We start from the raw sequence: 27,347 nt of genomic DNA, 5'->3' as shown, positions 1-27,347 counted from the left end.
ACAAACCAGCTGATGCCCACCATTTTAACAGCTCACTGTCTTACATGCAACAATCTTCAACCTTTTATTTAGAAGCAGTGGAAATTGAGCCTTCAGAAACTGAGGAAGTTTATACGATCCACAGTAAGTTCCTTTCTTTCACAGAGCCACCATCCACTAGGCCCAGGGCAGACATGGAAATTATGAATCTCTCGTTCTTCATGAAGTGTGAACAGAGGTGGCAGATACAGATGGCACTGCAGCAGAAGGTGACCAACCCCATGAAAACCTGCTGGACTGAATTGGCTCTTGAAGAAAATGAAGAGGAAGAAGCCCTTGCAGCACTCAGTGAGCTGTTGGAGGTTGAGGTCCTAGAGGATGATTTGTCTTTCCAGGTGATAGACGCACCTTACGAAGTCTCTGTTGTCTTTTTAGAGGGGTCAGCTGTGCTTCTAGTAGCTGAGCAGCATTCAGATCTCTGTTCCACTGAACCTATGAATGTATTGCTTACTTTATCTCCCATTGTCCATTAAGAGTCTTCCACACAGAATGCCTTGCCTGAGCCCAGGTCAGAATTCACTGAGGATCACACTGCTAAAGAGCTGGTACCTTCCAGGATTGAAAGTCAATTGCTACCCATTCTTCAGTCCCAACTGAAAGTCATCTTCCCTCCAGAGCTGGAGGTCAGCACAGAAGCTGCGCCAGAATCTTTAGCACTTCTGAAGCTGGGAATTCTGTACAGCAATCTTGTCCCTGAGCTGATTGCCTACAGGATATTTGTCTCATTACAGAGGATGAGGCTGTCTTGTCTCCATATGCTCAGTAATTCTTCCCATTGACCATAGTGGAGCAACCTCATACAGAAAGAAGTGTGGCTGTCTTACCACTGCCCACAGAAAGTAGATGGTGTTTCCGAAATATTATTGGGAAATCAACTCGTCTTCTTTTCCTGACAGTCTTACAGGGATTTTGTTGTTTTTTTCCTTCGTCGTCTAAGTTAATCAAATCTCAGATCTTCAATGTCTTTTCAGTCATCGATACAGCAGTGGATGATATGGCTGTGACAGTCTTCCCTGCAGTTGAAGATCATTTATGAAGGTCTTTCTCTGTGAGCTTTGAGGAAGCAACAAGCTCCTCAGAGCGTCCTGAGTTCTTCTCTTCTAGTCCCAGAGGGTCCAAAGGTTGGTGCTCCGCAGTTTCTCTTTTGGGTCGTCTTTCACTGAAAGGTCTTCGTTGTCCTCGTTCTGCAGCCTACACTCTGCTTCCCAGCAATGCTGATGATGTGTCCGATTCTGCAGATGGTGATGTCCTACCAGATGCAGAAGAAAGTTCTCCTGTCTCCAAGATGTTCTCCCGAAAGACCAAGATTGAATTCCCCAGGACTGTGACTTGGGGAGGGGAAGAGTAGGAGTTCACCAGAATCTGTAGTTGTAAAAAGGGAGTTAAAGAAATGCAAGGTAAATAGTTAGAGAGATAGTTTCACATTGTTGTAAAAGATAGGATAGTATACTTGGGGGAGGTGTAGCATAAAGAGTTAACAGATCGGATATGCTAATATATGATGTAGGTGATGATATACCACTGACATCAGTCAGTCATGTGTTAGACTCTTGAGAGAGAGAGAGAGGTTGAAATCATGCATAGGAGCAATGTGCCTACTCTGTAACCTGTTTAGATGTAGTATTAATAAACAAGTGTTAAGCGGATACCAGGGTATGACTACAGTCTGTCTACTAACCAAGTACCATGCCTGCAGTCCAACATAGAAGGACCATCTTAGAACATGGACCAGCCACATAAATACTGTGGCTACAAGAGCAGGTCACAGGCTAGGAATCCTGCAGCAAGTAACTCACCTCCTGAATCCCCAAAATCTGTCCTCCATCTACAAGGCTCTAGTCAGGAATGTGATGGAATACTCCCCACTCGCCTGGATCACTGCAGCTCCAACAACACTCAAGAAGTGCGGCATCATCTAGGATAAAGCAACCCGCTTGATTGGCACCACATCCATCACCTTCAACATTCACTCCCTCCACCGCCAATGCACAGTGGCAGCAGTGTGTACCATCTACCACACATCCTTTAACAGCACCTTCCAAACCCACGACTACTACCACATAGAAGGAGAAGAGCAGCAGATAGATGGGAACACCGCCACCTGGAAGTTCCTCTCCAAGTCACACACCATCCTGACTTGGAAATATATCACCGTTCCTTCACTGTCTCTGGGTCTAAGTCCTGGAACTCCCTTCCTACAACATGGACTGCAGTGGTTCAAGAAGGCAGCTCACCACCACCTTCTCAAGGGCAATTGGGGATGGGTAGTAAATGCTGGCCTAGCCAGCGACACCCACATCCCTTGAAAGAATCAAAAAAAGGGGCTGGTGTGTCATCTGCAAATTTTCACGTTGCTTTTAACGAAAATTCCAAAACATTGATATTTTGAGAAGGACAATGACCCAACACTGACCTCTGGGAGAATCTACTGTTTATAGGTGTCTAATTAAAAAAAACCATTAATCTCTACTCTCTGTTTCCGGTTTTTAACCTATTTCCTACTTAGCCTGCAGGATACCCTATAACACAGCTCCTTAATTTACCAACACAGCTCCAACGTGTTACCCTATTTAACACCTTAGAAAATCCATATACACAATATCCATATACACAACATCCATATACACAATATCCATATACACAACATCCATATACGTATACGCTGCCAATTCCTGTATCAAGATACTCACTTATTTCCTCAAAATAATTTCAGACACAGCTATCAGACCTGCTGAGTTTTTCCAGCTATTTCTGTTTTTGTTTCAGATTTCCAGCATCTGCAGTATTTTGCTTCTATATTATTGAAAGTTTGATCGATTGGTTTTCAGCATTTTACTGCAGTTCATTGACAGAAACAATATACTTTTGACATCAGTCCATGGAATGTTTGATTGTAATGCAGCAGATACTTGCTTATTTCAGTAGAATATTCACTTTTGCTTCTCTGGTGTGTGATACCCGAAGGTGCGACACATTCAGATGTGATGTGATGTGTTTGTAAGATGTGGTGAGAGGGACCCAGGCTCAAAGCTTAGAGAGCTGTCTCACAAAACAGAGGCAAAGTACAAAGTATGTGAGACACATCTATTAAACTCAGCACTGAATGGAATTTATAGCACACAGACGGAGCACTATTCAAAGTGCAGAAATGCCAATTAGCCTTAGTTTAGCCCTCCCTGCATGTTAATAATTGGCTTAACTTGGCCTTGCTTGCTCCATCTGTGGGACACAACAACTGTGTTTTAATTTGTTTTGGGAAGATTTTTGGTAAGGATGCTAATGTTTTGAATTGTGGGGGAATCCAAAATTAAGGGCCCTAAGTGTAAGATAGTCCCTAATAAATCCAGTGGGGAATTCGGGATCAACTTCTTTACTCAGAGTGGTGAGAATGTGGAACTGGTTATCACAGGGAATGGTTGAGGTGAATAGCTCGGATATATTTAAGGGGAAGCTAGGTAAGCACATGAGGGTGAGAGCAATAGTAGGATTTGTTGATAGGCTGAGATGAAGTCGGGTGGGAGGCAGCCAGTATGGAGCATAAACACCAGTAAAGATCTGTTGGTCCAAATGGCCTGTTTCTGAGCCATAGATACTTTGTCATTCTATGTTACTAACCCACAGAATGCATATATCTATAGGATGACTCAGGTCAAGCCCTCGATAGATAGGGACTGCCTAGTTCAGCAGCTGAGAGTAGTGTCCAGCTTAGTAAATACCAGGAATATCCCAGTTATGATCCCTGACCTACCCAGGGGCAAAAGTGGGAATGTTATTGAAAGAATTGAATTGAAAGAAAGTCTTGGAATTATATAATTATCTTTCATCATCTCAGGGTACATCAAAGCGCTTTACACCCAATGGAGTACTTGTGAAACCTGATCACTATTGTAATGTAGGAGCCGTAGCAGCCATTTTGTGCACAGCAAGCTCCCACAAACAGCATTGGGGGAAATAGCCAAATAACCAACTCTGAGTGGTTGAAGGATAAATGCTATTCAGGGCAAAATTCTCTACTCTGCTAATAGAGGCTGTGTAACCTTTTACAACTACCAGAGAGGAGGGTCTAACATCCCATCTAAAAGAGCACAAGCTTCAATACAGCACTCCCTCAATACTGACCCTCTGACAGTGCAGCACTCCCTCAATACTGACCCTCCGACAGTGCGGCACTCCCTCAATACTGACCCTCCGACAGTGCGGCACTCCCTCAATACTGACCCTCCGACAGTGCAGCACTCCCTCAGTACTGACCCTCCGACAGTGCAGCACTCCCTCAGTACTGACCCTCCGACAGTGCAGCACTCCCTCAGTACTGACCCTCTGACAGTGCAGCACTCCCTCAATACTGACCCTCTGACAGTGCAGCACTCCCTCAGTACTGAGCCTCCGACAGTGCGGCACTCCCTCAATACTGACCCTCCGACAGTGCGGCACTCCCTCAATACTGACCCTCCGACAGTGCAGCACTCCCTCAGTACTGACCCTCCGACAGTGCAGCACTCCCTCAATACTGACCCTCTGACAGTGCAGCACTCCCTCAGTACTGAGCCTCCGACAGTGCAGCACTCCCTCAATACTGACCCTCTGACAGTGCAGCACTCCCTCAGTACTGACCCTCTGACAGTGCAGCACTCCCTCAATACTGACACTCTGACAGTGCAGCACTCCCTCAGTACTGACCCTCCGACAGTGCAGCACTCCCTCAGTACTGACCCTCCGACAGTGCAGCACTCCCTCAGTACTGACCCTCTGACAGTGCAGCACTCCCTCAGTACTGACCCTCTGACAGTGCAGCACTCCCTCAGTACTGACCCTCTGACAGTGCAGCACTCCCTCAGTACTGACCCTCTGACAGTGCAGCACTCCCTCAGTACTGACCCTCTGACAGTGCAGCACTCCCTCAATACTGACCCTCCGACAGTGCAGCACTCCCTCAGTACTGACCCTCCGACAGTGCAGCACTCCCTCAGTACTGACCCTCCGACAGTGCAGCACTCCCTCAGTACTGACCCTCCGACAGTGCAGCACTCCCTCAGTACTGACCCTCTGACAGTGCGGGGCTCCCTCAGTACTGACCCTCTGACAGTGCAGCACTCCCTCAGTACTGACCCTCTGACAGTGCAGCACTCCCTCAGTACTGACCCTCCGACAGTGCGGCTCTCCCTCAGCACTGACCCTCCGACAGTGCGGCGCTCCGTCAGTACTGACCCTCCGACAGTGCGGCACTCACTCAGCACTGACCCTCTTACAGTGCTGCACTCCCTCAGTACTGATGTTCTGAAAGTGCAGCACTCCCTCAATACTGACTCTCTAACATTGCAGCACTCCCTCAGTACTGCCCCTCCGACAGTGCGGCACTCCCTCAGTACTGACCCTCCGACAGTGCAGCACTCCCTCAGTACTGACCCTCTGACAGTGCAGCACTCCCTCAGTACTGACCCTCCGACAGTGCGGCACTCACTCAGCACTGACTCTCTTACAGTGCAGTACTCCCTCAGTACTGACCCTCCGACAGTGCGGCACTCACTCAGCACTGACCCTCTGACAGTGCAGCACTCCCTCAATACTGACTCTCTAACATTGCAGCACTCCCTCAGTACTGACACTCTGACAGTGCAGCGCTCCCTCAGTACTGACCCTCTGACAGTGCAGCACTCCCTCAGTCCTGACCCTCTGACAGTGCAGCACTCCCTCAGTACTGACCCTCTGACAGTGCAGCACTCCCTCAGTACTGACCCTCTGACAGTGCAGCACTCCCTCAGTACTGACCCTCTGACAGTGCAGAACTCCCTCAGTACTGACCCTCTGACAGTGCAGCACTCCCTCAGTACTGACACTCTGACAGTGCAGCACTCCCTCAGTACTGACCCTCTGACAGTGCAGCACTCCCTCAGTACTGACCCTCTGACAGTGCAGCACTCCCTCAGTACTGACCCTCTGACAGTGCAGGGCTCCCTCAGTACTGACCCTCCGACAGTGCGGCACTCCCTCAGTACTGACCCTCCGACAGTGCAGCACTCCCTCAGTACTGACCCTCTGACAGTGCAGCACTCCCTCAGTACTGACCCTCCGACAGTGCGGCACTCACTCAGCACTGACTCTCTTACAGTGCAGTACTCCCTCAGTACTGACCCTCCGACAGTGCGGCACTCACTCAGCACTGACCCTCTGACAGTGCAGCACTCCCTCAATACTGACTCTCTAACATTGCAGCACTCCCTCAGTACTGCCCCTCCGACAGTGCAGAACTCCCTCAGTACTGACCCTCTGACAGTGCAGCACTCCCTCAGTACTGACCCTCTGACAGTGCAGAACTCCCTCAGTACTGACCCTCTGACAGTGCAGCACTCCCTCAGTACTGACCCTCTGACAGTGCAGCACTCCCTCAGTACTGACCCTCTGACAGTGCAGCACTCCCTCAGTACTGACCCTCTGACAGTGCAGCACTCCCTCAGTACTGACCCTCTGACAGTACAGCACTCCCTCAATACTGACCCTCCAACAGTGCAGCACTCCCTCAGTACTGACCCTCCGACAGTGCGGCACTCCCTCAGTACTGAACCTCCGACAGTGCAGTGCTCCCTCAGTACTGGCCCTCTGACAGTGCAGCACTCCCTCAGTACTGACCCTCCGACAGTGCGGCACTCCCTCAGTACTGACCCTCTGACAGTGCAGCACTCCCTCAGTACTGACCCTCCGACAGTGCGGCACTCCCTCAGTACTGACCCTCTGACAGTGCAGCACTCCCTCAGTACTACACTGGGAGTGTCAGCTTGGATTTGGAATGAGACGCTTCAGATACATGGAGAGATTGGAGAAACTGGAATGTTTTCCTCAGGTCAGAGAACATTAAAGTGAAATTTCATGGAGCTGTTCAAAATTGTGAGTGGTTTTGATAAAGTGACTAAGGAGAGACTTACCAGTGGCACAAGAGTCAGTGACCAGCGAACACAGATTTAAAATAATTTGCTAAAGAACCAGAGAAGGTGAATTCAGTCCAGATCTCCCGGTCACTGGATCATCAGAGACTTGAGCACAACCTCAGATACATGTCATGTAATTGGGGAAATTGCCTGCAGAAGTCCTGGTGCGCTGGTCTCCATGGGAACTGCCCGGGAAGTTTGAACTTCCGATGTGCAATTTCCCTGCTCCCCGAGACCCTCCATGAAAGTCTCTGAATCTTGAGTTAGAGTCAGAGACTTTGGACAGTTCTGTGGTACTTACCTGAATATTTACCCGGAGATATTAGAGTCTAAAATCCGGGTAACTTCAAAACCAACTCCCCAACTCCCCAACCATTCACACTGAACCCTCGGCTCCTCTCCCACCTCGACTCCCCCAACTACCTCTCTGACCATCCAGCTCCCTCCCCCACCACCCGACTACTACGCCCTTGTAATCCCAATTACCCCCTGACCACTCGGCTGCACCCCGTCCCCCCCCCCGCCAAACCACCCAACCACCTATGCAAACTGACCTGACTACCCCCTCCCCACCTATCGCCCACCCACCCACCACCTCATGTACTCTACAGATTCACTAACACACGCACTGGACATTTAAACTTACCGTTCGGCAGCTATTGCTGTAAAAAGGGGCTGTGACTTGCCTTCCCCCCCCTGTTGTGAAACGCTGCGATGGTCTCCTCCCGGGGACACTGTGCTGCATGTTTCTGGAGAAGCCAGGCTCAGAAGACCCAGCAGGAAATGCTGAGCGTCTTCGAGGTGGGGGAACGTTCAGCAATGCAACAATTGAATGTTGGTTGCTGCTGCTCGGAAGACACTGGCCTATGTCACAGTAAAGTGCAGATCCACAGCATGAAGATGATCACTGACTCCATACTCCGTCGCTCACTCCTGGGGGCACTCCAGACAGGAATCACAGGAAACAAATTTCCAGGGAATGAGGCCTGATGTCGGACAGTTAGGATGACTAGAGAAAGAGGGTTACATTTGGTAACTACCCCCATTCCGTTCGACCCCACCCCCAACCAAAGCCCAGAGGTGGTTTTCTGTAGAGTTTAGATGACAAGAGAGATCTTGGTGTCCAAGGACACAAAGCCTTAAGAGTGGAAGGCAAAGTTGATGAGGTGGCTAAAAATAAAATATTGGAATCACAGAATGGTTACAGCACAGGAGGCCATTTGGCCCATCATTTCTGGACTGGCTTTCCAAATGAGCAATTCACCTAGTGCCACTCTCCAACCTTCTCCCCGTAATCCTGCACATTCTGCCTCTTCAGATTATGATCCAATTCCCTCTTGAATGCCTCGACTGACCCTGTCTCCACCACACTCTCAGGCAGCACATTCCAGATCCTAACCACTCAATTGACTAACCACTCAACTGACCCTGTCTCCACCACACTCTCAGACAGTGCATTCCAGATCCTAACCACTCAATTGACTAACCACTCAACTGACCCTGTCTCAACCACACTCTCAGGCAGCGCATTCCAGATCCTAACCACTCTCCACATGAAAACATTTCTTCTTATGTCTCTGTTGCTTCTTTCACCAATTACCTTAAATCTGTGCCCTCTGGTTCTCAATCCTTCCACCAATGGGAACAATTTCTCCCTATCCATTCTGTCCGGACTCCTCATGATTTTGAGTTTATAAATAGAGTCATGGGATGTAAAAGCAAAGAGACCATGTAAGAGTAATTTGTGGAAGGATTAGAGGGGACTTGAAGGGAATCTTTTTCACCCAAAGGGACCTGGGGGCCTGGAGCTCACTGCTGGAGACAGAGACCCTCATCATATTAAACAAAAACAACTTGCACATGCAGTTTAGATGCGGTAACCTACAAGGTTACTGCCCAATAATTGGAAAGTGGGATTGGACTGGATAACTCTTCTTCAGCCAGCACAGCTATGAATGGCAGATTGGTCTCCCGTGCTGCTGCAGTTTTTATGTTTCATGCTAGAACTTTACAGATCACTGGTTAGACCTCAGCTGGAGAACTGTGAATAATTCTGCACCTCACGCTCAGGGCAGGGAATTGTTCAGGTTCTTGGTGATGATGAACTCACAGGGCAAAGCTCTTCGAAGAGCCAGCACAGGAGTGATGGGCCAAATGGCCTCCTTCAGTGCTATCAGTTTCTATGATTCTATTCTCCTTTCTAGTGAGAAAAATCTCAGCCTGTTCAAACTTTCCTGACAGTTCTAACCCCTCTGGTGTCAATATTGTAAATCTACTTTTCGCACCTTGTCCAGTGCCTCTACATGGAGACAAGAACTGGGCACATTAAAGTGGACGGAGCCCTTTAATTTCTGGAGAGTCAAGAGTTTACACAGTTAGAAAGGTAAAACAACTAGAATATTTTTGACATTGGCTCACAGTTGGGCCATTAACCAATTTCTAAAACCCTTCTCTTACATTCTGCTTACAATATCCCTTGTTGTGCACTGTTAGGATCCTTCATTCTCAGCTGAAAGCTGGTAATGTGTCTGCAGTCTGTGTCGGGAACAGTGAGGGATGATTAGTAGATGCACTCTAAAAGGCCCAAGGACATTTCTGGCCTGACAATCCTGTGCTGTGTGGCGGAGCGGGGAGAGTTATATCACTCACCCCTGCTGCTGTCACTCATAATGAAGCTGCTGATAAGATTCAGATTCAATTGGTTCTGTCTTCGGTCCTGCTGTGAACAATCTAGTTAAAGTTGTTTCAGTGCTGGGAAGGTAACTATTTGGTCAAGTTAATAACTTCATTAATTGAATGTAAAATGAAGGGTTTCACTTTATGTGTTCTAATCATCTCCTCATCATCCGTATTCATACTGCTCAGATAAAGAAGTTTCAAAGTATGAAAGACATTAAAAGTTTATGGCATTTCTTCAACAGTGTGTGAACTGGAAGATCGTTAGCTCAGGTTAATTAGTCCAGACACAGCAGCTAAATGAAGGTGATGAGGAGATGGTGAGAATCAAATTAGACTTTGTAATGGAACTACATCAAATATAAGCACATTAATCAGGGAACAAAAAACAATAGAAACTCTTTATAAATAAATTATATTGACTTCAGCGTAAACCTGTAGTCAGGTCTGTGCAATATTCTTAGCTGGGATAAATGTTGATTTATGACTGTCGGCACCGGGCAGTTGGCTTGTCCCCATTATCGGCTGCAAGTGGGGCTGAGTCATTCAGCTGTGGGCCAACCTGGCCCCTGGAGGCTGACACAGGGCACCTTGACATTTTGTCTAATTTTTCATTATGAGCTGAGTGGATATTGACAGGATATTCAACTGTTAGGGCATCACAGCAAAGCCCTGTCCTGCCCTTACATAAATCAGAATCGATTCATTTTTCAGCATATGCCATTGACTGGTGAATGGGGACCCTGGTTGATTTATATTCCTCTCTAGTCCAGAGACACTGAGCACAGCTAAAACAGTCCCAGCTAGCTCGCTTACTCTCACTCCTAGTGCCTGTGGCTTCCCCATATGGGGCAGTTCACACCCAGATCTGTTCTACCCGCTGACCAGTGACCAGCTTTTTTTTAACATTCATTCACAAGATGTGGCTTTGCTGGCTAGGCCAGCATTTATTGCCCATCCCTAGTTGCCCTTGAGAAGGTGGTGGTGAGCTGCCTTCTTGAACCACTGCAGTCCATGTGGTGTAGGTACACCCACAGTGCTGTTAGCGAGGGAGTTTGGATTTTGACCCAGTGACAGTGAAGGAACGGCGATATATTTCCAAGTCAGGATGATGGGTGACTTGGAGGGGAACTTCCAGGTGGTGGTGTTCCCATCTATCTGCTGCCCTTGTCCTGCTAGATAGTAGTGGTTGTGGGTTTGGAAGGTGCTGTCGAAGGAGCCTTGGTGAATTCCTGCAGTGCATCTTGTAGATGGTACACACTACTGCTACTGTGTGTCGGTGGTGGAGGGAGTGAATGTTTGTGGATGTGGTGCCAATTGAGTGGGCTGCTTTGTCTTGGACAGTGTCAAGCTTCTTCAGTGTTGTGGGAGCTGCACTCATCCAGGTAAGTGGGGAGTATTCCATCACACTCCTGACTTGTGCCTTGTAGCTGGTGGACAGATTTTGGGGAGTCAGGAGGTGGGTTACTCATCGCAGGATTCCCAGCCTCTGGCCTGTTCTTGTAGCCACAGTATTTATATGGCCAGTCCAGTTCAGTTTCTGGTTAATGGTAACCCCCAGGATGTTGATAGTGGGTGATTCACAGTCACAGTCTCACGGGCTCACAAAGTGCTTTACTACCAGCGAGGTACTTTTGAAGAGTAGTCAATGTTGGAATGTAGGAAACGTGGCAGCCAATTTGTGCACAGCAAGATTCCACACCAGCAATGTCATAATGCCTGGATAATCTGTTTTCTCTGGTGTTGATTGAAGGATAAATATTGCCCAGGACTCCAGCTCATTTCAAAATAGTGCCACAGGATCTTTTACATCCACTTGAGCAGGTAGATGGGCCTCAGTTTAATATCCCATCTGAAAGACAGCACTTCCGACAGTGCCGCACTCCCTCAGTAATGCACTGGAACGTCAGCGTGGAATTTATGCTCGGGTCTCTGGAGTGTGACTTGAACCCACAACCTTCTGACTCAGAGGTGAGGAGGCTGTTTATTGAGCCAGTGGCTGTATGTTGGGGCTGGATTTGAACCTGGGTACCAGGGGTGAAAAATAAATTGGGCTTCCCCAAGGAATTAACTCACCCTGTTACCTCAGGTGTAAATGTTAGCGGCTCCCTCTCACTGTCAGGTGGGATACCCTGTATTATTTTATCCTGTGACAATATGTCGTATTCCATCTGGACCCACCCCCGTTACAGATTGTAGGGTCTGGACGAGCTGGTGGAACTGAACCCTCTGATTGAAGCTGGTGTCAGCTCACTCTGTGTGGAATCGGTTTCCAAATTCCTCTAGAATTATTTTGGTGATCATCTCAAAGTTCTTGTTGGGTTGGAGCTCTGCTCCTATCCTCCACCACCTCATCCTGAGGGCCACTCTCCATGTGACTGTCCCAGTGAACTTCAGCGGCTTCCCAACCACCCGCAATATAATCCTCATAGAGCACCCAGGCACACACCGGGGCTGGGGGGGGGGGAGTGGGTAGTTACTGGGTGATAATCAGGAGAGAGGGGGCAGGAGGGACCCTGGCTGATTTCCCCCCACCCTCTCACTGAGGGATTCTCCCCAGCTGCGACCAGGACAGGCCGAGGTTTGAACCTGGGTAACCTTCCCCTAACCCTCAGAAAGCCTGTCAGCTTTTAAAATAATATTCAGAAGAGGCCAGCGCTGATTAGACTTCAGCCCCCAACTCTCTTCCTTATTCGCTAGTAGCAAATGGCTGTAAATGGAAAATCGTTTTCAATGACCCGATATAAAAAGAGAGAGACCTAGAATTCAAAAGTTGATAAAAGTCCTCATTGGCCCAGAGGTAAAATGATAATTTCGAGGTGATGTACCCCTCTCAGTCTGCTGGGGCTGTCTTGGACTCTTGTTAGCTGATGGACTGAGTCAAGTATAACCTGAAACAACTCGCAGCAAATTTAACCCATGACTGTGTGCAGTGACTGAGTGTAAGGTGAAGAGCCATTTATTTCATTGCCTGAAACCTTGTTTTTAGAGATGTGGAGAGTGTTGTTTGAAGAATTTACTGAAACGTGAATATTCCGACCTAATAACCATATGTGGCATGGTTTTGTGAAAGTTAGGCAGGGGTGCATGACTCACTGCTTTCATTTCATTCAGTTTCATTTCTGCTGTCCATTCACAAGTGGAATTTTCAGTTTACTGTAAATATATAAACACAAGCTACAATTCAGCAAACAGAGTTTCCAGCTCAGATTATCCATTAGCTAATGCTATAAACTCCAAGACAGTCCTTCGTCTATCCAGCCTAACCTTGCATCCTTGAGACCAGAACAACAGCCTAAACACTGAAATATTTATCTCAATATTCTGGTCTGGCCAACATATTATCTGTGAGCAGTGACCTTCTGGTGTGAACATGCTGGGTCGAATGGTTTGGTTTTGTGCCGTAAAATAAATGCCATAAAATCCAAAATCCTGGAACCCTCTCCCTAACAGCACCATGGGTGTACCTACACCACAGGGAATGCAGCGGTTCAAGGGGGCAGCTCACCACCACCTTCTCAAGGGCAACTAGGGATGGGCAATAAATGCTGGCCCAGCCAGTGATGTGCACATCCCAGGAATGAATTTTAAAAATTCTATTGAAGCAGGAAGCCTGTTCCTCAGACTGGGGAATCCTGTCTCTTATTTAACATCCAAACCTCTGAATTTTACAGATTGATAAAAATGCTCTGTGTTGCTGAGTCTCACAATGACCCTGTAACACTGCACAAACCATTTGGTCTTTCCCTGTCACTTATTGTTCATAAACTGATCATTGCAGAAACATTTTCTCCTCCCCTCTGTCATTCCCATTTTGCCATCTTATATCAATCAGTGCCACCTTTAACTTCACCGAGGAGAGAGAGAGAGAGAGACAGAGACAGATGAATTATAGAGAGAGAGGGATTAGGAGAGATGACCAAACACACAGCCAAGTGTATCTCATGTATTCTCAAATACATTCTCCTTTAAACTGAACAGGTTAATAAATGAGAGATGGTGAAGTGATTAGGGAAGCTTAACTCCTGGGCAGCTTTGCTGTGATTAATGGATGGTCCAGAACTCCAATCAGTCAAACTGATGGGGCATTTGTGTTTATTGTTCTTCATATTAACCTCCCCTCCAGACAATCAGTTTATCATAAACACCTCTCCCCCTCAGATCCATACACAAAAACGATTCTTTAATTATATTTCACTTCCATATAAATGTGCTGACAACCATTTTGTAATTCATTGTAATTTAATTACATGTCGGAGTCTTTCAGACCATTTTGCCAGGAGAGAATTTTGGGTTTCCTGCTTTCTGTCCTGTCTTTGGACCACACACAATTCCTGAAACCTATTCCCAGGTGCCTGCTCCCTGCTATCCTATTCTCTGCAATGGAAATAAAATCGGCCTCATAACTTCTTCCTGATAGATTGAGCCATTCTTGTTGCTCTTTGAACTGTTGTGAGGGCTCCAATGTCCCTTTGCAATTGGTGTTATCTAAACCGCACTCCTCTCCGACGCTCCCAGGAGATCAAAACCAATGCAATCCACTGGCCTTCAATACGATACAATCTGTATCCCCGTCAGGAACCAGTCCAGCTTCCTCTTGAAGGCCAAGAGTCAGTATCCTCTGCACCAGCTGGCAACACATCTTTGTCACCTGAGCATCTTGGATAATAAATAAACAACAGGAACTTCAAACAAACCCTTGTTCAAAACAGAAACAGAAATACCTGGAAAAACTCAGCAGGTCTGGCAGCATCGGCGGAGAAGAACAAAGTTGACGTTTCGAGTCCTCATGACCCTTCAACAGGACTAAGTAAAAATAGGAGAGGGGTGAAATATAAGCTGGTTTAAGGTGGAGGGGTGGGGGGAGCCCCTGTTCAACTTCACTATTCACTGACCCCCCCCCCCATGTTATAACACTTTCCACTTCCCGATATTAATCCAGTTTCTAATCTAGCTAACTCACCTGGTATTGGGTCCTAGGTCATACACGTGTAATTTAAAGAATTTATCAAATTCTTTTAATTATTTCCATTTACAACCTCATCCATTGGTTTTCTGATCATAAAATTCAAGCTTCAAATATCAACTGATTGCTCATTGTGGCCTCTGTTCTGACATCAATAGATTCAATCTTCCTGCTCATTGTCTTTGGATTGAATTCCACATGGGTCTTCTTCACATTTGATTAAATTCTTTCTTTTTCCACCTCCCCTCCCACCCCCACCAAGATGTTGCTTCCTGGCTCCCTAATTCCCACTCCCGAGTTAACCCAATGACAAAGAAGCTTTGGTGGCCTGAGTGTTACTCTGATGAGCTTCATCAGCAAGTCCCTCCTAATCCTTACTTCAATCCAGCACTGCTGAAACTCCCTTTATCGTCTTGCAGCTTCTCTAATGTTCTCACTGAACCCCAGGAACACCAATTCATCAAAATACCTCCTGCCTGTGTTCCATCCTGCACTAAGCCACTGCTCTCCTCATCGACTCATTGGGTCCCTGTCCTCAGCACAGCGAATTCAAACCCTTGACATTCATTACAAGTCCTGACTTCTGCAACCTCCTTCAGTTCTACACCCCAGCACACACCATCTAATCCACTGGTCTCCTTTGTATCTCTCCAAATGTTTCACATTTGGTGGCAGAGCCTTCACTGTGTTGACGCTTAGTGTTTTAAGGGTAGCTGGATAGTTAATTGTGAAGTAAGCATATTCAGGGATATGAAATTAAGGAAGGGAGTGTGGGATTCAAAGGTTGGAACTGCTAAGACTAATGAAATAGCAGAGCAGGTGTGATGGGCTGAATGGTCTTCTGTTCCTATTCCTTTTCATGTACTCAGTAAATGATATTGTCCAATTTATTTACCTTCCAATATGGAATGCACATTATGCAGTATGAAGAAGTGCTCACATTCCACAGTGGATTAGACATTTAATCTTCTGAACATTTCTATCTCCCATTTAAAGGATGGTGTGTTCGTTCCAATGGAGTCTGTCTTATTCACTCCATCATAAGGCATAAATAAAGAGCTGTGAAATCATCCTACATCTGACAGGATTACAGAGCGATATTAAATTAGAAACATTTGTTTTTTGGACAAATGCCAGATGAGATAGTGCTGTTGCTAAAATAATGGTGTCATAAAGGCTGGGTGCGATTGATGGTTACTGGAGCTGTGACAGGAACTCCTGCAGCAGAGACACATTCAAATAGACTTTGATTCCTTCACTCACAAATAAAAATTTCCCTGCTTCCAAAAAGAGACTGTTATTCAGGCACAATTTTTCATAAAGAAAATTAGAAATGAAAATCCATTTCTTGTAAATCTTAATCTCGATTCAGTTTGATCAAAGCTGTGGCAGTGGCCAGTCCTGAGACCCAGGTTGACTTCACCACAGGAGAATCTTTTAGAACTTTAAAGGCCACGATTCTACCACAGGTCATTCCAAGATTCAAAAAATCTTAATTGAAAAAAAAAGGCAACAACATTTTTTTGTTGGGTTCTCTTTTGGACACATCTTATTGCATCGAGATGGTATCGAGTCCCATAAGCCCACAGAATCATCCCAGGATATTATCAGCTGGTTGATTGCGAGATAGAAATCTGCAGATAGAGGTTGCATTAGGTTGGGAGATCTTTCAGCTGCTATCCATACAGCAGTGTGTTCAACACTTCATGGTTGGTGTTCCGGGGCAGTTCCCCCTGCTCTGTTCTTTCAATAGCTCCAAGGAGACTCAAAGACACACAGCAATTAACAATCAACGCCTAATTTAGCTTTCACTTAAACTGCCAATTAGTTGAAGGTCAAGAGGTAGATCAGATGGGGGGAGAAGAGGTTTTGATTTACGAGGATTAACTGTTTTGGTGCTGGTTTGTCTGGTTTAGTTTTAATCTCATATTTCTTTGTAAAAATAACTCTTTTCTCAGAATGTTTGAGCCCAGTACATGACCCACAATGTCTCAAGCACATATTTTTCTAAGTTAAGGGCATTATATGTAAATTGTTATTGTTAATTGCTGCCGCTCTCCCTCCCCTCTTCATCACTCTTAGAGGAACATAGGGACAGGAGGAGGTCAGTCAGCGCCTGAAGCTTGTCCCACTATTCAATGAGATCATGGCTGACCTGTGAGTTAACCCCATATAGCCACCTTCGCCTCACATCGCTTAATACCTTTGGTTCACAAAAATCTGTCAATCTCAGTTTTAAAATTAACAATTGCCCCGGCATCAACTGCTGTTTGCAGAAGTTTTGAACATTGACCATCCTTTGTGCATAGAAGTGTTTCCTAACTTCACGCTTGATAGGCCTCAGTCTGATTTTTAGACTCTGTTCCCTAGTCCTAGCCTCTTCGACCAGCATGCTTCACTCAATATACCCTATCTGTTCCCCACATTCCCTTGAAACCTTCAATCAATTCACCTCCTAACTCTCTAATTCCAAGGAAATACAACCTTAGTTTGTGCAATCTCTCCTCTTAATTTAATATTAGGGCAGGTGACCAAAACCTTAGTCAAAGAGGTAGGTTGTAAGGGACATCTTAAAGGGAGGAGGGGGAATAAGGTGGAAGGGTGGAGGGGGGTTAGGGAGGGAATTTCAGAGTTTAGGATCGAGGCAGCTCAAGATTGTCTTCAGCTGAAGACATCTGAAGAGTGCAGATAACTCGGAGGGTTGTGGGATTGGAGGAGATTAGAGATAGGGAGGGGCAAAGTCATGGAGGGATTAAAACCCAGGATAACAATTAAGGCATTGCTGAACCAGGGGTCAGTGTAATTCAGCGAGCACAGGACTGATGGGTGCACAGGATCTGTCAGTGAGTGACAGCCAAAATGGACATCACACACACAGCTGCTTCTCCTGTCACCCAAAAAATACACGTGCACACAGACACACACTCACAGGTACACACACATGCACATGTTCACAGGCACACACTCATAGTAATGCACTCACAGGTACACACTCACGAGCACACTCACTTGCACGCGCTCACAGGCACTCACATGCACACACACATATACACACATACACACACAGGTAGACACTCACAGGCACACACCCACAGGCACACACTCACAGGCATGCACACACTCACAGATGCAAACTCACATGCACACACATGAGCACACACATGTACACATTCACATGCATGCACTCATGCATACCCAAGAGGAGACACATGCACACACTCACATGAACAAACTTACATGAACACAATGTCATGACCCACTGGGGATAATGAGCTGTAAGTTGTTGCCAGGCAGCTCCCTTGGCCCAGGACTCCTTTCTGGCACCATCCTGTCTTTCATGGCACACTGTTCCAAGACTGCAACATTGTATATACCTCTCATCCTGTTCCAGTGGTCATGTCTTTCAACCTGCAACCATTGTAATTTTAACCCACAGTCCAAAAGAACTAAAAAGATATGTTCCTTGCATGCATCCACCCTTAAAGGCGATGAAACGCCATTTCAAAAGTGCGTTTCATCACAAGGTATGTGACACACGGACAACAAAACACTTTCATTCACCCTTCCTCCCCCTTACACAATCTTGTACAATCTTCAGCATTTCTTACCCCTTTAACTTATTTTAGTATTGTACATCCGGGACAGTGCATCCGTGATCACATTATCTTTAGCGGCAATGTTAAATATCCTTAAATTAAATGGTTGAAACAATAACCTCCATCTAAACAGTTTCACATTTCGAGTTTTAATCTTTTCAATGAACGCCAGTGGTTTATGGTCAGTGTAGATTAGTGTTTCTTTGTTATCGTGTCAGATGTAAACTTCAAAGTGTTGAAGAAACAACAACAATTCTAGAATTTATTTTTCTATTGTAGAGTACTTCCTCTGATATTGATTTAGTTCCTTGGAAAAGTCCCCCACCGGCTTCTCTATCTCTAATTGATCATCTTGTAATAGGACTGTACCTACCCCCAAGTCACTAGCATCAATGGTCATTTTAAAAGGTTTGGTAAAGTCAGGGGCGGCCAACACTGGTTCATTTATTAAGATTGTCTTCAGCTTTTCAAAGGCTGCTTGGCATTCTGCCGACCATACCACTATTGCCTGTTTTTGTAACAAATTGGTGAGAGGCACCGCTATTGTGCTGAAGTTAGGCACAAACTTCCTATAAAACCCACACATTCCTAAAAACCTCATGATTTCTCATTTAGTTTTAGGAATGGGGAATTCTATTAGAGCGTTCACTTCTGCTGTCCTTGGCAACACCTGCCCTTGTCCTACAATGTGGCCTGGGAAAGTTACCCTTGCTTTTGCAAATTTGCTTTTGGCCAGATTTATGTCTAAGCCAGCCAGCTGCAATTGTTTAACCAGATCCTCTAATTGCTTTACGTGTTCTTCCCATGTGTTACTATATATTATGACATCGTCTAGATAAACCACAGTTATGTACTGCAGCCACGACTTGATTCATGAGTCTCTGGAATGTAGCTGGGGCGTTTTTAAACACAAACAGCTTGACTAGACATTGATACAACCCTCTTGAAGTAACAAAGGTGGATATTTCTTTAGCCCTTGATGCTAATGGCACTTGCCAGTACCCCTTCAATAGGTCAATTTTAGAAAGAAATGAAGCATTTCCAACCCTATCGAGGCAACCTTCTAACCAAGGATTTGGGTGCGAATCTGCCCTCATTACTACATTCATTTTCCTGTAGCCTATACAAAATATAGTGGGTTTATCCACCTTAGGAACCAATACTACCGGTGAACTCCAGCCACTTTGGCTGGGCTCAATCAATTGATTGTCCAGCATATATTGGATCTCTGTTTCTAACTGAGCTTATTTTTCTGGGCTCAACCAATAATAATGTTGTTTTATCGGCACTGAGTCTCCTACGTCCACATCATGTTTAGCCAACGTAGTACATCCAGGTGTATCCCTACAAATTCCCTTATACTTCCTAAGTAACCTTATTAAATCTTCCCCTGGTTCTTCCTCTAAATATGAGAACACTGTGTCTAACTGTCCCAGTATTGATGTATCGTCTTGTCGAATTGTAGGAGGTTCGCTTTGGGCACTGTCTACTTCTCCTTCTACCTTGTCCTTACTATCTCTGTCATCCTCCACTACTCCAACCACCTGGCACACTTGCTCTGTCTTATCATCTTCTCTGCGATGATATTGCTTCGACATGTTTATGTGACATAACCATTTCTTCTTCCTGCGCTCAGGAATATCTATCAGACAAGTCACTTTACTAACTCTCCTAACTATCTTACAGGGACCACTCAATTTCACTTTCAGGGGTTCACCCTGCAAAGGTAATAATACCAATACTTCATCTCCTGCTTGGAACGTCCTAGTTACAGCCTGTTTGTCTGCCCATTCTTTCATTTTGTCTTGGGAAATTTTAAAGTGCTCTCATGCTACTTTACATGTTCCTGTGAGTCTTTCTAGATACATAGACACATAACCCAACATGGAGGATTCGTCTTTCTGCTTTAGGAACTTTTCCTTAATCACTTTGAATGGATCTCTTATTTCATGACCATAGATCAATTCGAATGGACTAAATCCAGTGGATTCATTCGGAGAATCTCTGGGAGCAAATAGTAAGAAATCTAATCCTTTGTCCCAATCCTTTGGGTTTTCATGGCAATAGGTCTTAATCTTGGTTTTGAGAGTCTGATGGTATCTCTCTAAAGCTCCCTGTTTCTGTGGGTGATAGGTGGTAGACTTTAGTTGTTTGATACCCAAATTGCTGATTATGTCCAGGAAAATTTTAGACATGAAGTTAGGACCTTGGTCTGATAGTTTTTCACTCATTATGGCCTACCTATTGCAATACAGAGTTAACTTTTCCTCTACCACCTTAGCTGTAATTGTCCTTAAAGGAATAGCTTCTGGAAATCGGATTGTAAGGATATACTGATGTCCTACTTTCATTTTGGGTAATGGTCCCACACAATCTACTAATACCCCACTGGATGGTTCTACAAAAACTGGCATGGGTGTTAAAGGTGTTGGTTTGATTACATGTTGAGGTTTACCTACTACCTGACATGTATGACACGCTTGTCAAAATCGCACTACGTCCTTATGAAGCCTTGGCCAGGTAAAATGCCTGTTTATTGATGCTTGGGTTTTCCGCATCCCTACATGTCCTGTCATAGGGATTTCATGTGCTACTCGCAATATCTCCTTATGATATTTGGGCGTTACCAGTATCTGATGAACAACCATCCATTCCTCATCTGCAGGTCTGTGAGGGTGTCTCCACTCCCTCATCAGAACCCCGTTTTTAATGTAATAACATTCCGGAACTCCTTCAGCCTCAGCTCCAGTGTGAGCTGACTGTGCTAACTTGTTTACCCTAGATCTGCTTTCTGAGCCTCAATTAATGAAGATATCCTAAACACTTCCTTCGAATTATCCTCATTCCTTAAAAAAAGTTTTGGCTACTCTAACATCTGCTCGTGGTATTACTTTGACCTCTGGTGATGGCCTTTGCTTAGCCATTGCTCTGGTCACCACACACGATGGAAAAATACCAGGAACTTGTTCTTGTAACTATTCCGTCTCTTTAGCCTCTCTCGGACTTTCCGTAATTATGGGTGAAGCTATAACCTTCACTCCTGCCAAATCATTCCCCAGGGGTAAATCAACTCCATCCATGGGGAAATTCTTAACCACTCCCACAACCACCGATCCAGACAAAAAACCACACTCCAATTGCACTTTGTACAATGGAACTGGGATATACTCCCCACTTATCCCGTTTACCAATACTTTAGCTTTCATTGAACTCTCTGGAGGGAAAACTAGGTCCTTTTCCAGCAAAAGAGTTTGAGTAGCTCCTGTGTCCCTTAATATAGTTATGGGTTTAGCTGCATCATTTGATGAAAAAGGGGTTATATTTCCGTTAGACTTTATATCTCTCATCTACCTTACTCACTTACCTGCATTTGCAGCAGTGGTTACCTCCAGACCCTTATTTGTAGTTAAAACTACAATCTGATCCGTTGGCATTTTATTTTTGAGTTCCCTTTTTGGATTCACTCTTATGAACTCCAATAAGCCCCATGGGCTTCCCTTGCAACTTCCAACATTCTGAACGATTATTACAATGGAATTACACTTTATTACAATGGAAACACTTCGGCCTTTGAGTTTCACCTCCACCCTCAGTACCTTCCTTCCTGATCTGGGGAGGAGATCTCAAGGTATTCCCAGTTATCCATTCTTTACCCTGGCTACTTGCCTTCATTTCACTCTCCCACTTTCTATCCTCTTAAAATTTATGGGGGTGATGGAAAAAAAGTTTAGTTTTATAGATCAGCTCATAATCGTCAGCCATTTTTTGCTGCCTGTCTAGCAGTTGCAACCCTTTGGTCTTCAACATTTATAACAGAAGGTAGGGAGTTTTTAAATTCTTCCAAGAGAACGGTCTCCCTGAGAACTTCAAAGGTAGTTTCAACTCCTAAAGCTCGTATCCACCTGTCAAAACTACTTTGCTTAATCCTTTCAAATTCAATATAAGTTTGCCCAGGCTATTTCCTTAAATTTAGAAACTTTTACCTATATGCTTCAGGGACTAACTCATTATCACTCAAAATGGCCTTTATCACCACATCATAATCCCTAAAAACCTCCTCTGACAGTGAAGCATAAATTTCCTGTGCTCTACCTGTCAATTTACTCTGCATGGACAGAGTTTTCCTGTGGCCAGTTCATTTGTTTAGCCATCTTCTCAAATGAAATAAAGAGTGCTTTGTTTAGCTATCTTCTCAAATGATATAAAGAGTGCTTCAACATCCCTTTCTTCAAATTTTGGAAGAGCTTGAACAAATTTAAACATCTCCCCACTGGGTTCTGATCTGGAATTAAGTCCTGCCTCACCAACTGGTGTCTCTTTATTAACTGTCAGCATTTTAAGCTGGAATTCTCTCTCTTTTTCTCTTTCCTCCTTTTCTAACTTTGTCATTTCTAACTCCCTTTGAGATACTCTCTCTCTCTTTCCTTTTCTTTTTATTTCTCTGCCCTTTCCGCCCTGTTCCCTTTGGAATGGCCCCTTTCTCTTTCCTCTTCTTCTGCCTCTAGTTCCAGTTTTTTATTTGCAACTGAATTTGAGCCCATTCCCATGACCCACCCCTTGGAGAACTCAGTCTCTCGGGTATTCCTTCTAATTTGAAATGCTGTGCTACCTCTTCGATTATCTCTGCCTTCCTAGCTTTGACAGGAAATCCTACTCTTAGTTTATTTGCCAATTTGATTAACCTGGCTTTTGGGATCCCTTGTAAAATTGTCAGGGACACCTCTCCCACTTGCAGCAAAGCTTTAGCAGTTTCCAGTGCCATCTTATTTTTGGCAGTACAAACCTGGGGCAAAATTTCTAGCTTGGTGGGCGGGCACCTGCCCAACCCGCTCAGGCGTAAAATGACATGCGTTGACGTCGGGCGAGTGTCCTGATGTCAACGCGGAGTCGCGCAATATTTCGGCCGACAATTAAAGGATCTGTTAAGGCCGTTAACAAGGTTATTAAAAGTAATTTTTTTGCTGCCCGTCCAACCTTACGGTTAGTGGGCAGGCGAGAACGCCAAGTGGCCTTTGCACCTTTTAGGAAACCTCATCCACGGGCGGGATGAGGTTTCCTAAAGCAAATAAAAGTAAAATAAAAGTTTTAAAATTTAATGAATAACATCCCTGCTCACGTGACAGAGTCACATGAGGGGACATGTTTTATTACATTCTCAATTCATTTTTTTTTAACAACTCTCCTGTGACTCAGGGAGGTTCTGAAGCGCCCACTCACTCCACTCACCCTCCTCCCTCCACCTGCACAGGCAGTGCTGAGCGCTGCCGCACACGTTTTACGCTGGGCGGGCCTGAGTTGGCCCGTCAGTGTGAAATCGCCCTCCGGCCTGGATCGCGGGCGGTGGTCCGGACCCTTCCTGCCCCCTCCCAGCCCGCCCGACAAGAGCTAAATTATTCCCCTGGTGTTCCCTTTTAGTTTTTATTACTGACTAAATCTACACCCAAATCGTCGTTGTCTTTTGTTCCAAAATATCCCGGACAAGCCCCCAAACTTTGTCACGACTCACCGGGGACGGTGTGCGCTGTAACATCAGCCCCACTGCTCCCCGAGCCACGGCAGATGTGAAAGGTTTGACCAAACCACCAGATTTCCTCAATTCTACCGAACTGTTTAATTTAGGTTAACAGAATACGAGCACCAGGTTTGTAAACCTAATAAGTAAATAACCGTTCATTGAACAAACTGTCGATAACCAGTGGCAAAAGAGAGAAATATGAACTGATAATTTCTAACTCTATAACTTAAACCCTACCCCCTTCTTAAATCCCTGTACACACACACACACACAAACAAATCACGGATTTTAAGGGTAGGATAAAACAGTTCAATAGCACCAATTCCAGAGTACAGGATTCAATGGGTTGATTTTGATCAATGTCTTCCAAATTCCTTTCAGTTCTTTGTTGATGAGATGAGGTGCCCTTCCAGCACTTGTTGTATTTAGTTCACTGGTTAACAACTTTCCTTTCAATGTCTCTAACAGTGATTTTCCCCTTTGCCTCTTGACAGGGGTTTTCAGAGACAGAGAGCAGGTCATAGAGATATGAGAAGAAAAGCCAGCTAGCTATTATTGTGGAAGTACTGGAATCTTGCACACACAGGAGAAAGAGGTTTTAGGTCTTTTTCCTTTCAGCTGCACTGCTTCTCACACAAAACCCGGTCACCTGGTCAGGAGCCAATAAAAACATTGTTGCCAGGCAGCTCCCTGGTCCAGGACCCCTTTTGGGTACCATCCTGTCTTTCATGGCACACTCTGTTCCAGGACTGCAACATTGTATATCTCTCTCACCCTGTTCCAGTGGACATGTCTTTCAACCTGCAGTCATTGTAATTTTAACCCGCAGTCCAACAGAAAATAAAAAGATATGTTCCATACAATACTCACATGCACATACACACACATAAAAACATACACACATACGAGCACATATACACATAAGGACACACACACACACACAGGAACACACAAACACGAACACACACAAGAACACACACATACACATGTACACACTCACGTAAACACACACAAGTAAACACATGCACACACTCACATAAACACATACAGACATGCGCACACTCGTGCACACACCCACATGCACGTGTACAGACATATCAACACTCACATGCACATATCTGTACATGTGCAGATTCACATCCACACACACGTGCACACATACAGATTTGCACATAATCACATGCACACATACAGACATGATACACTCACATGCACACACTCATGTTCACATGTGCAGACATGCATGTACACACCACATGCACACACATATGCATAAGTATAGACATGCACACACTCATGGACAAACTCACATGCACATTTGCAGACATGCACATGCTCAAGCACAAGTACAGACATGCACACACTCACATGCACATGTACAGTCATGTACACACTCAAATGCATGCACTCACATGCAGAGATATAGACATACACATACATACATATACTGACATGCACATGTACAGGCATGCACACACTCACATGCCACTCCCATGCACACACGTGCAGCACACTTACATGTGAATACACATGCACACACATGCATGCATATGCAAACACAGCTGTAACAGGAGTTGTTGTGTATAAACCATGAGCAAGAGGCTGACTAACCTTTCGTCCCAGTGGTGTCGAGTGGGACAGCCCTCCTGCTATCTCAGGTGAGATTAGCTAAAATAGAATGAATCTGGAATGAGGGACAGTTCAAGTTGTGTGGCTCTCTTGAACACTGCCTTGGGGAACCCCAAACAGGACTACATCTGATATGCCACTTTCAAAAACAGTTCCTCTGACATGTCTTCCTTCTTCTTTAACCGAGGTTTTCCACCCACGGTGGTTGACAGGGCCCTCAACCGTGTCCGGCCCATCTCCTGCGCATCCGCCCTCACACCTTCCTCTCCCTCCCAGAACCATGATAGGGTCCCCTTGTCCTCACTTATCACCCCACCAGCCTCTGCATTCAAAGGACCATCCTCCGCCATTTCCAACTCCAGCATAATGCCACCACCAAACACATCTTCCCTTCACTCCCACTGGTGGCATTCCGCAGGGATCGTTCCCTCCGGGACACCCTGGTCCACTCCTCCATCACCCCCTACACCTCAACCCCCTCCCACGGCACCTTCCCATGCAACCACAGAAGGTGCAACACCTGCCCCTTTACTTCCCCTCTCCTCACTGTCCAAGGGCCCAAACACTCCTTTCAAGTGAAGCAGCATTTCACTTGCACTTCCCTCAATTTAGTCTACTGCATTCGCTGCTCCCAATGCGGTTTCCTCTACATTGGAGAGACCAAACGCAGACTGGGTGACCGCTTTGCAGAACACCTTCGGTCTGTCCGCAAGCATTACCCAGACCTCCCTGTCACTTGCCATTTCAACACTCCACCCTGCTCTCATGCCCACATGTCAGTCCTTGGCTTGCTGCATTGTTCCAGTGAAGCTCAACACAAACTGGAGGAACAGCACCTCATCTTCCGACTAGGCACTTTACAGCCTTCCGGACTGAATATTGAGTTCAACAATTTTAGATCATGAACTCTCTCCTCCATCCTCACCCCCTTTCCGATTTCCCCCCCCCACCTACTTCCATTATTTTTAAATGTATTTCCATCCATTGTTTTATCTCTACCTTTTAGCCTTTTTTGATTCCTTCCCCCTACCCCACCCCACCCCCACTAGGGCTATCTGTACCTTGCTCGTCCTGCTTTCTACCCTTAATTAGCACATTCCTTGGATAATATCACCACTTTCAACACCTCTTTGTTCCTTTGTCTGTGACATCTTTTGGTAATCTCCACCTATCACTGGCCCTCTATCCAGCTCTACCTGTCTCCCGCCCCTCCTTAAACCAGCTTATATTTCACCTCTCTTCTATTTTTCCTTAGTTCTGTTGAAGGGTCATTTGGACTCGAAACGTTAACTGTGTTCCTCTCCGCAGATGCTGTCAGACCTGCTGAGTTTTTCCAGGTACTTTTGTTTTTGTTTTTGTTTTGGATTTCAGCAGGTCTATTTGTTAAAGGCAGATATTCCTCCTTCTGTGCTGCATAATTTAGAAGCAAAGGACAGACGAGTCTGGGGTCTACAACATGAGACGAGTGAGGGGCTAAACAATGTTTGTGTTCTGAATAAAAACAATGCTTTACAGAGTGAACTTGCTGGAATGTGATTGCACACTGCTCGTCCCGGGCTTGTGCAGTCGTGTTTTACAGGGATGAGCGAAGACTCTAAGGTGCTCAGACTGATTGCTCTCCGTGGGGTAGTAACATTCACAGACGCTGGGGTGTTAGTGTAATGAAGTTTGGAATTCCCTCAATGTGACAGCACTGCACCGTCTAACTGTACTGTCTCAGTAGCAGCTCAAACAAGGTTATCTATTCACAGGACAATGTGAAAAGAGATATTTTTAAAGGCAAGCTCTCCTTGGAGTTTCAATTTAATAGGCACTTTTAATAACGCAGCTGGAGAGGTGTCTATGACATTACCAGTCACACGTTTTTGAAAATATTATTTTTAGATGTGCTGGTCCCAGTAATAGTGACCGTGAAGCTGTTGGATTGTCATTAAAAACCCACTAACGTCCTTTAGGGAAGGAAACGTGCTATCCTTACCCAGCCTGGACTTCCAGTCCCACAC

The sequence above is a fragment of the Cetorhinus maximus genome, chromosome 2 (assembly GCF_964194155.1).
Source record: "Cetorhinus maximus chromosome 2, sCetMax3.hap1.1, whole genome shotgun sequence".
Taxonomy (NCBI): Eukaryota; Metazoa; Chordata; class Chondrichthyes; order Lamniformes; family Cetorhinidae; genus Cetorhinus; species Cetorhinus maximus.
The sequence above is the reverse complement of the archived record's forward strand: the minus strand, read 5'-3'. Positions refer to the sequence as shown.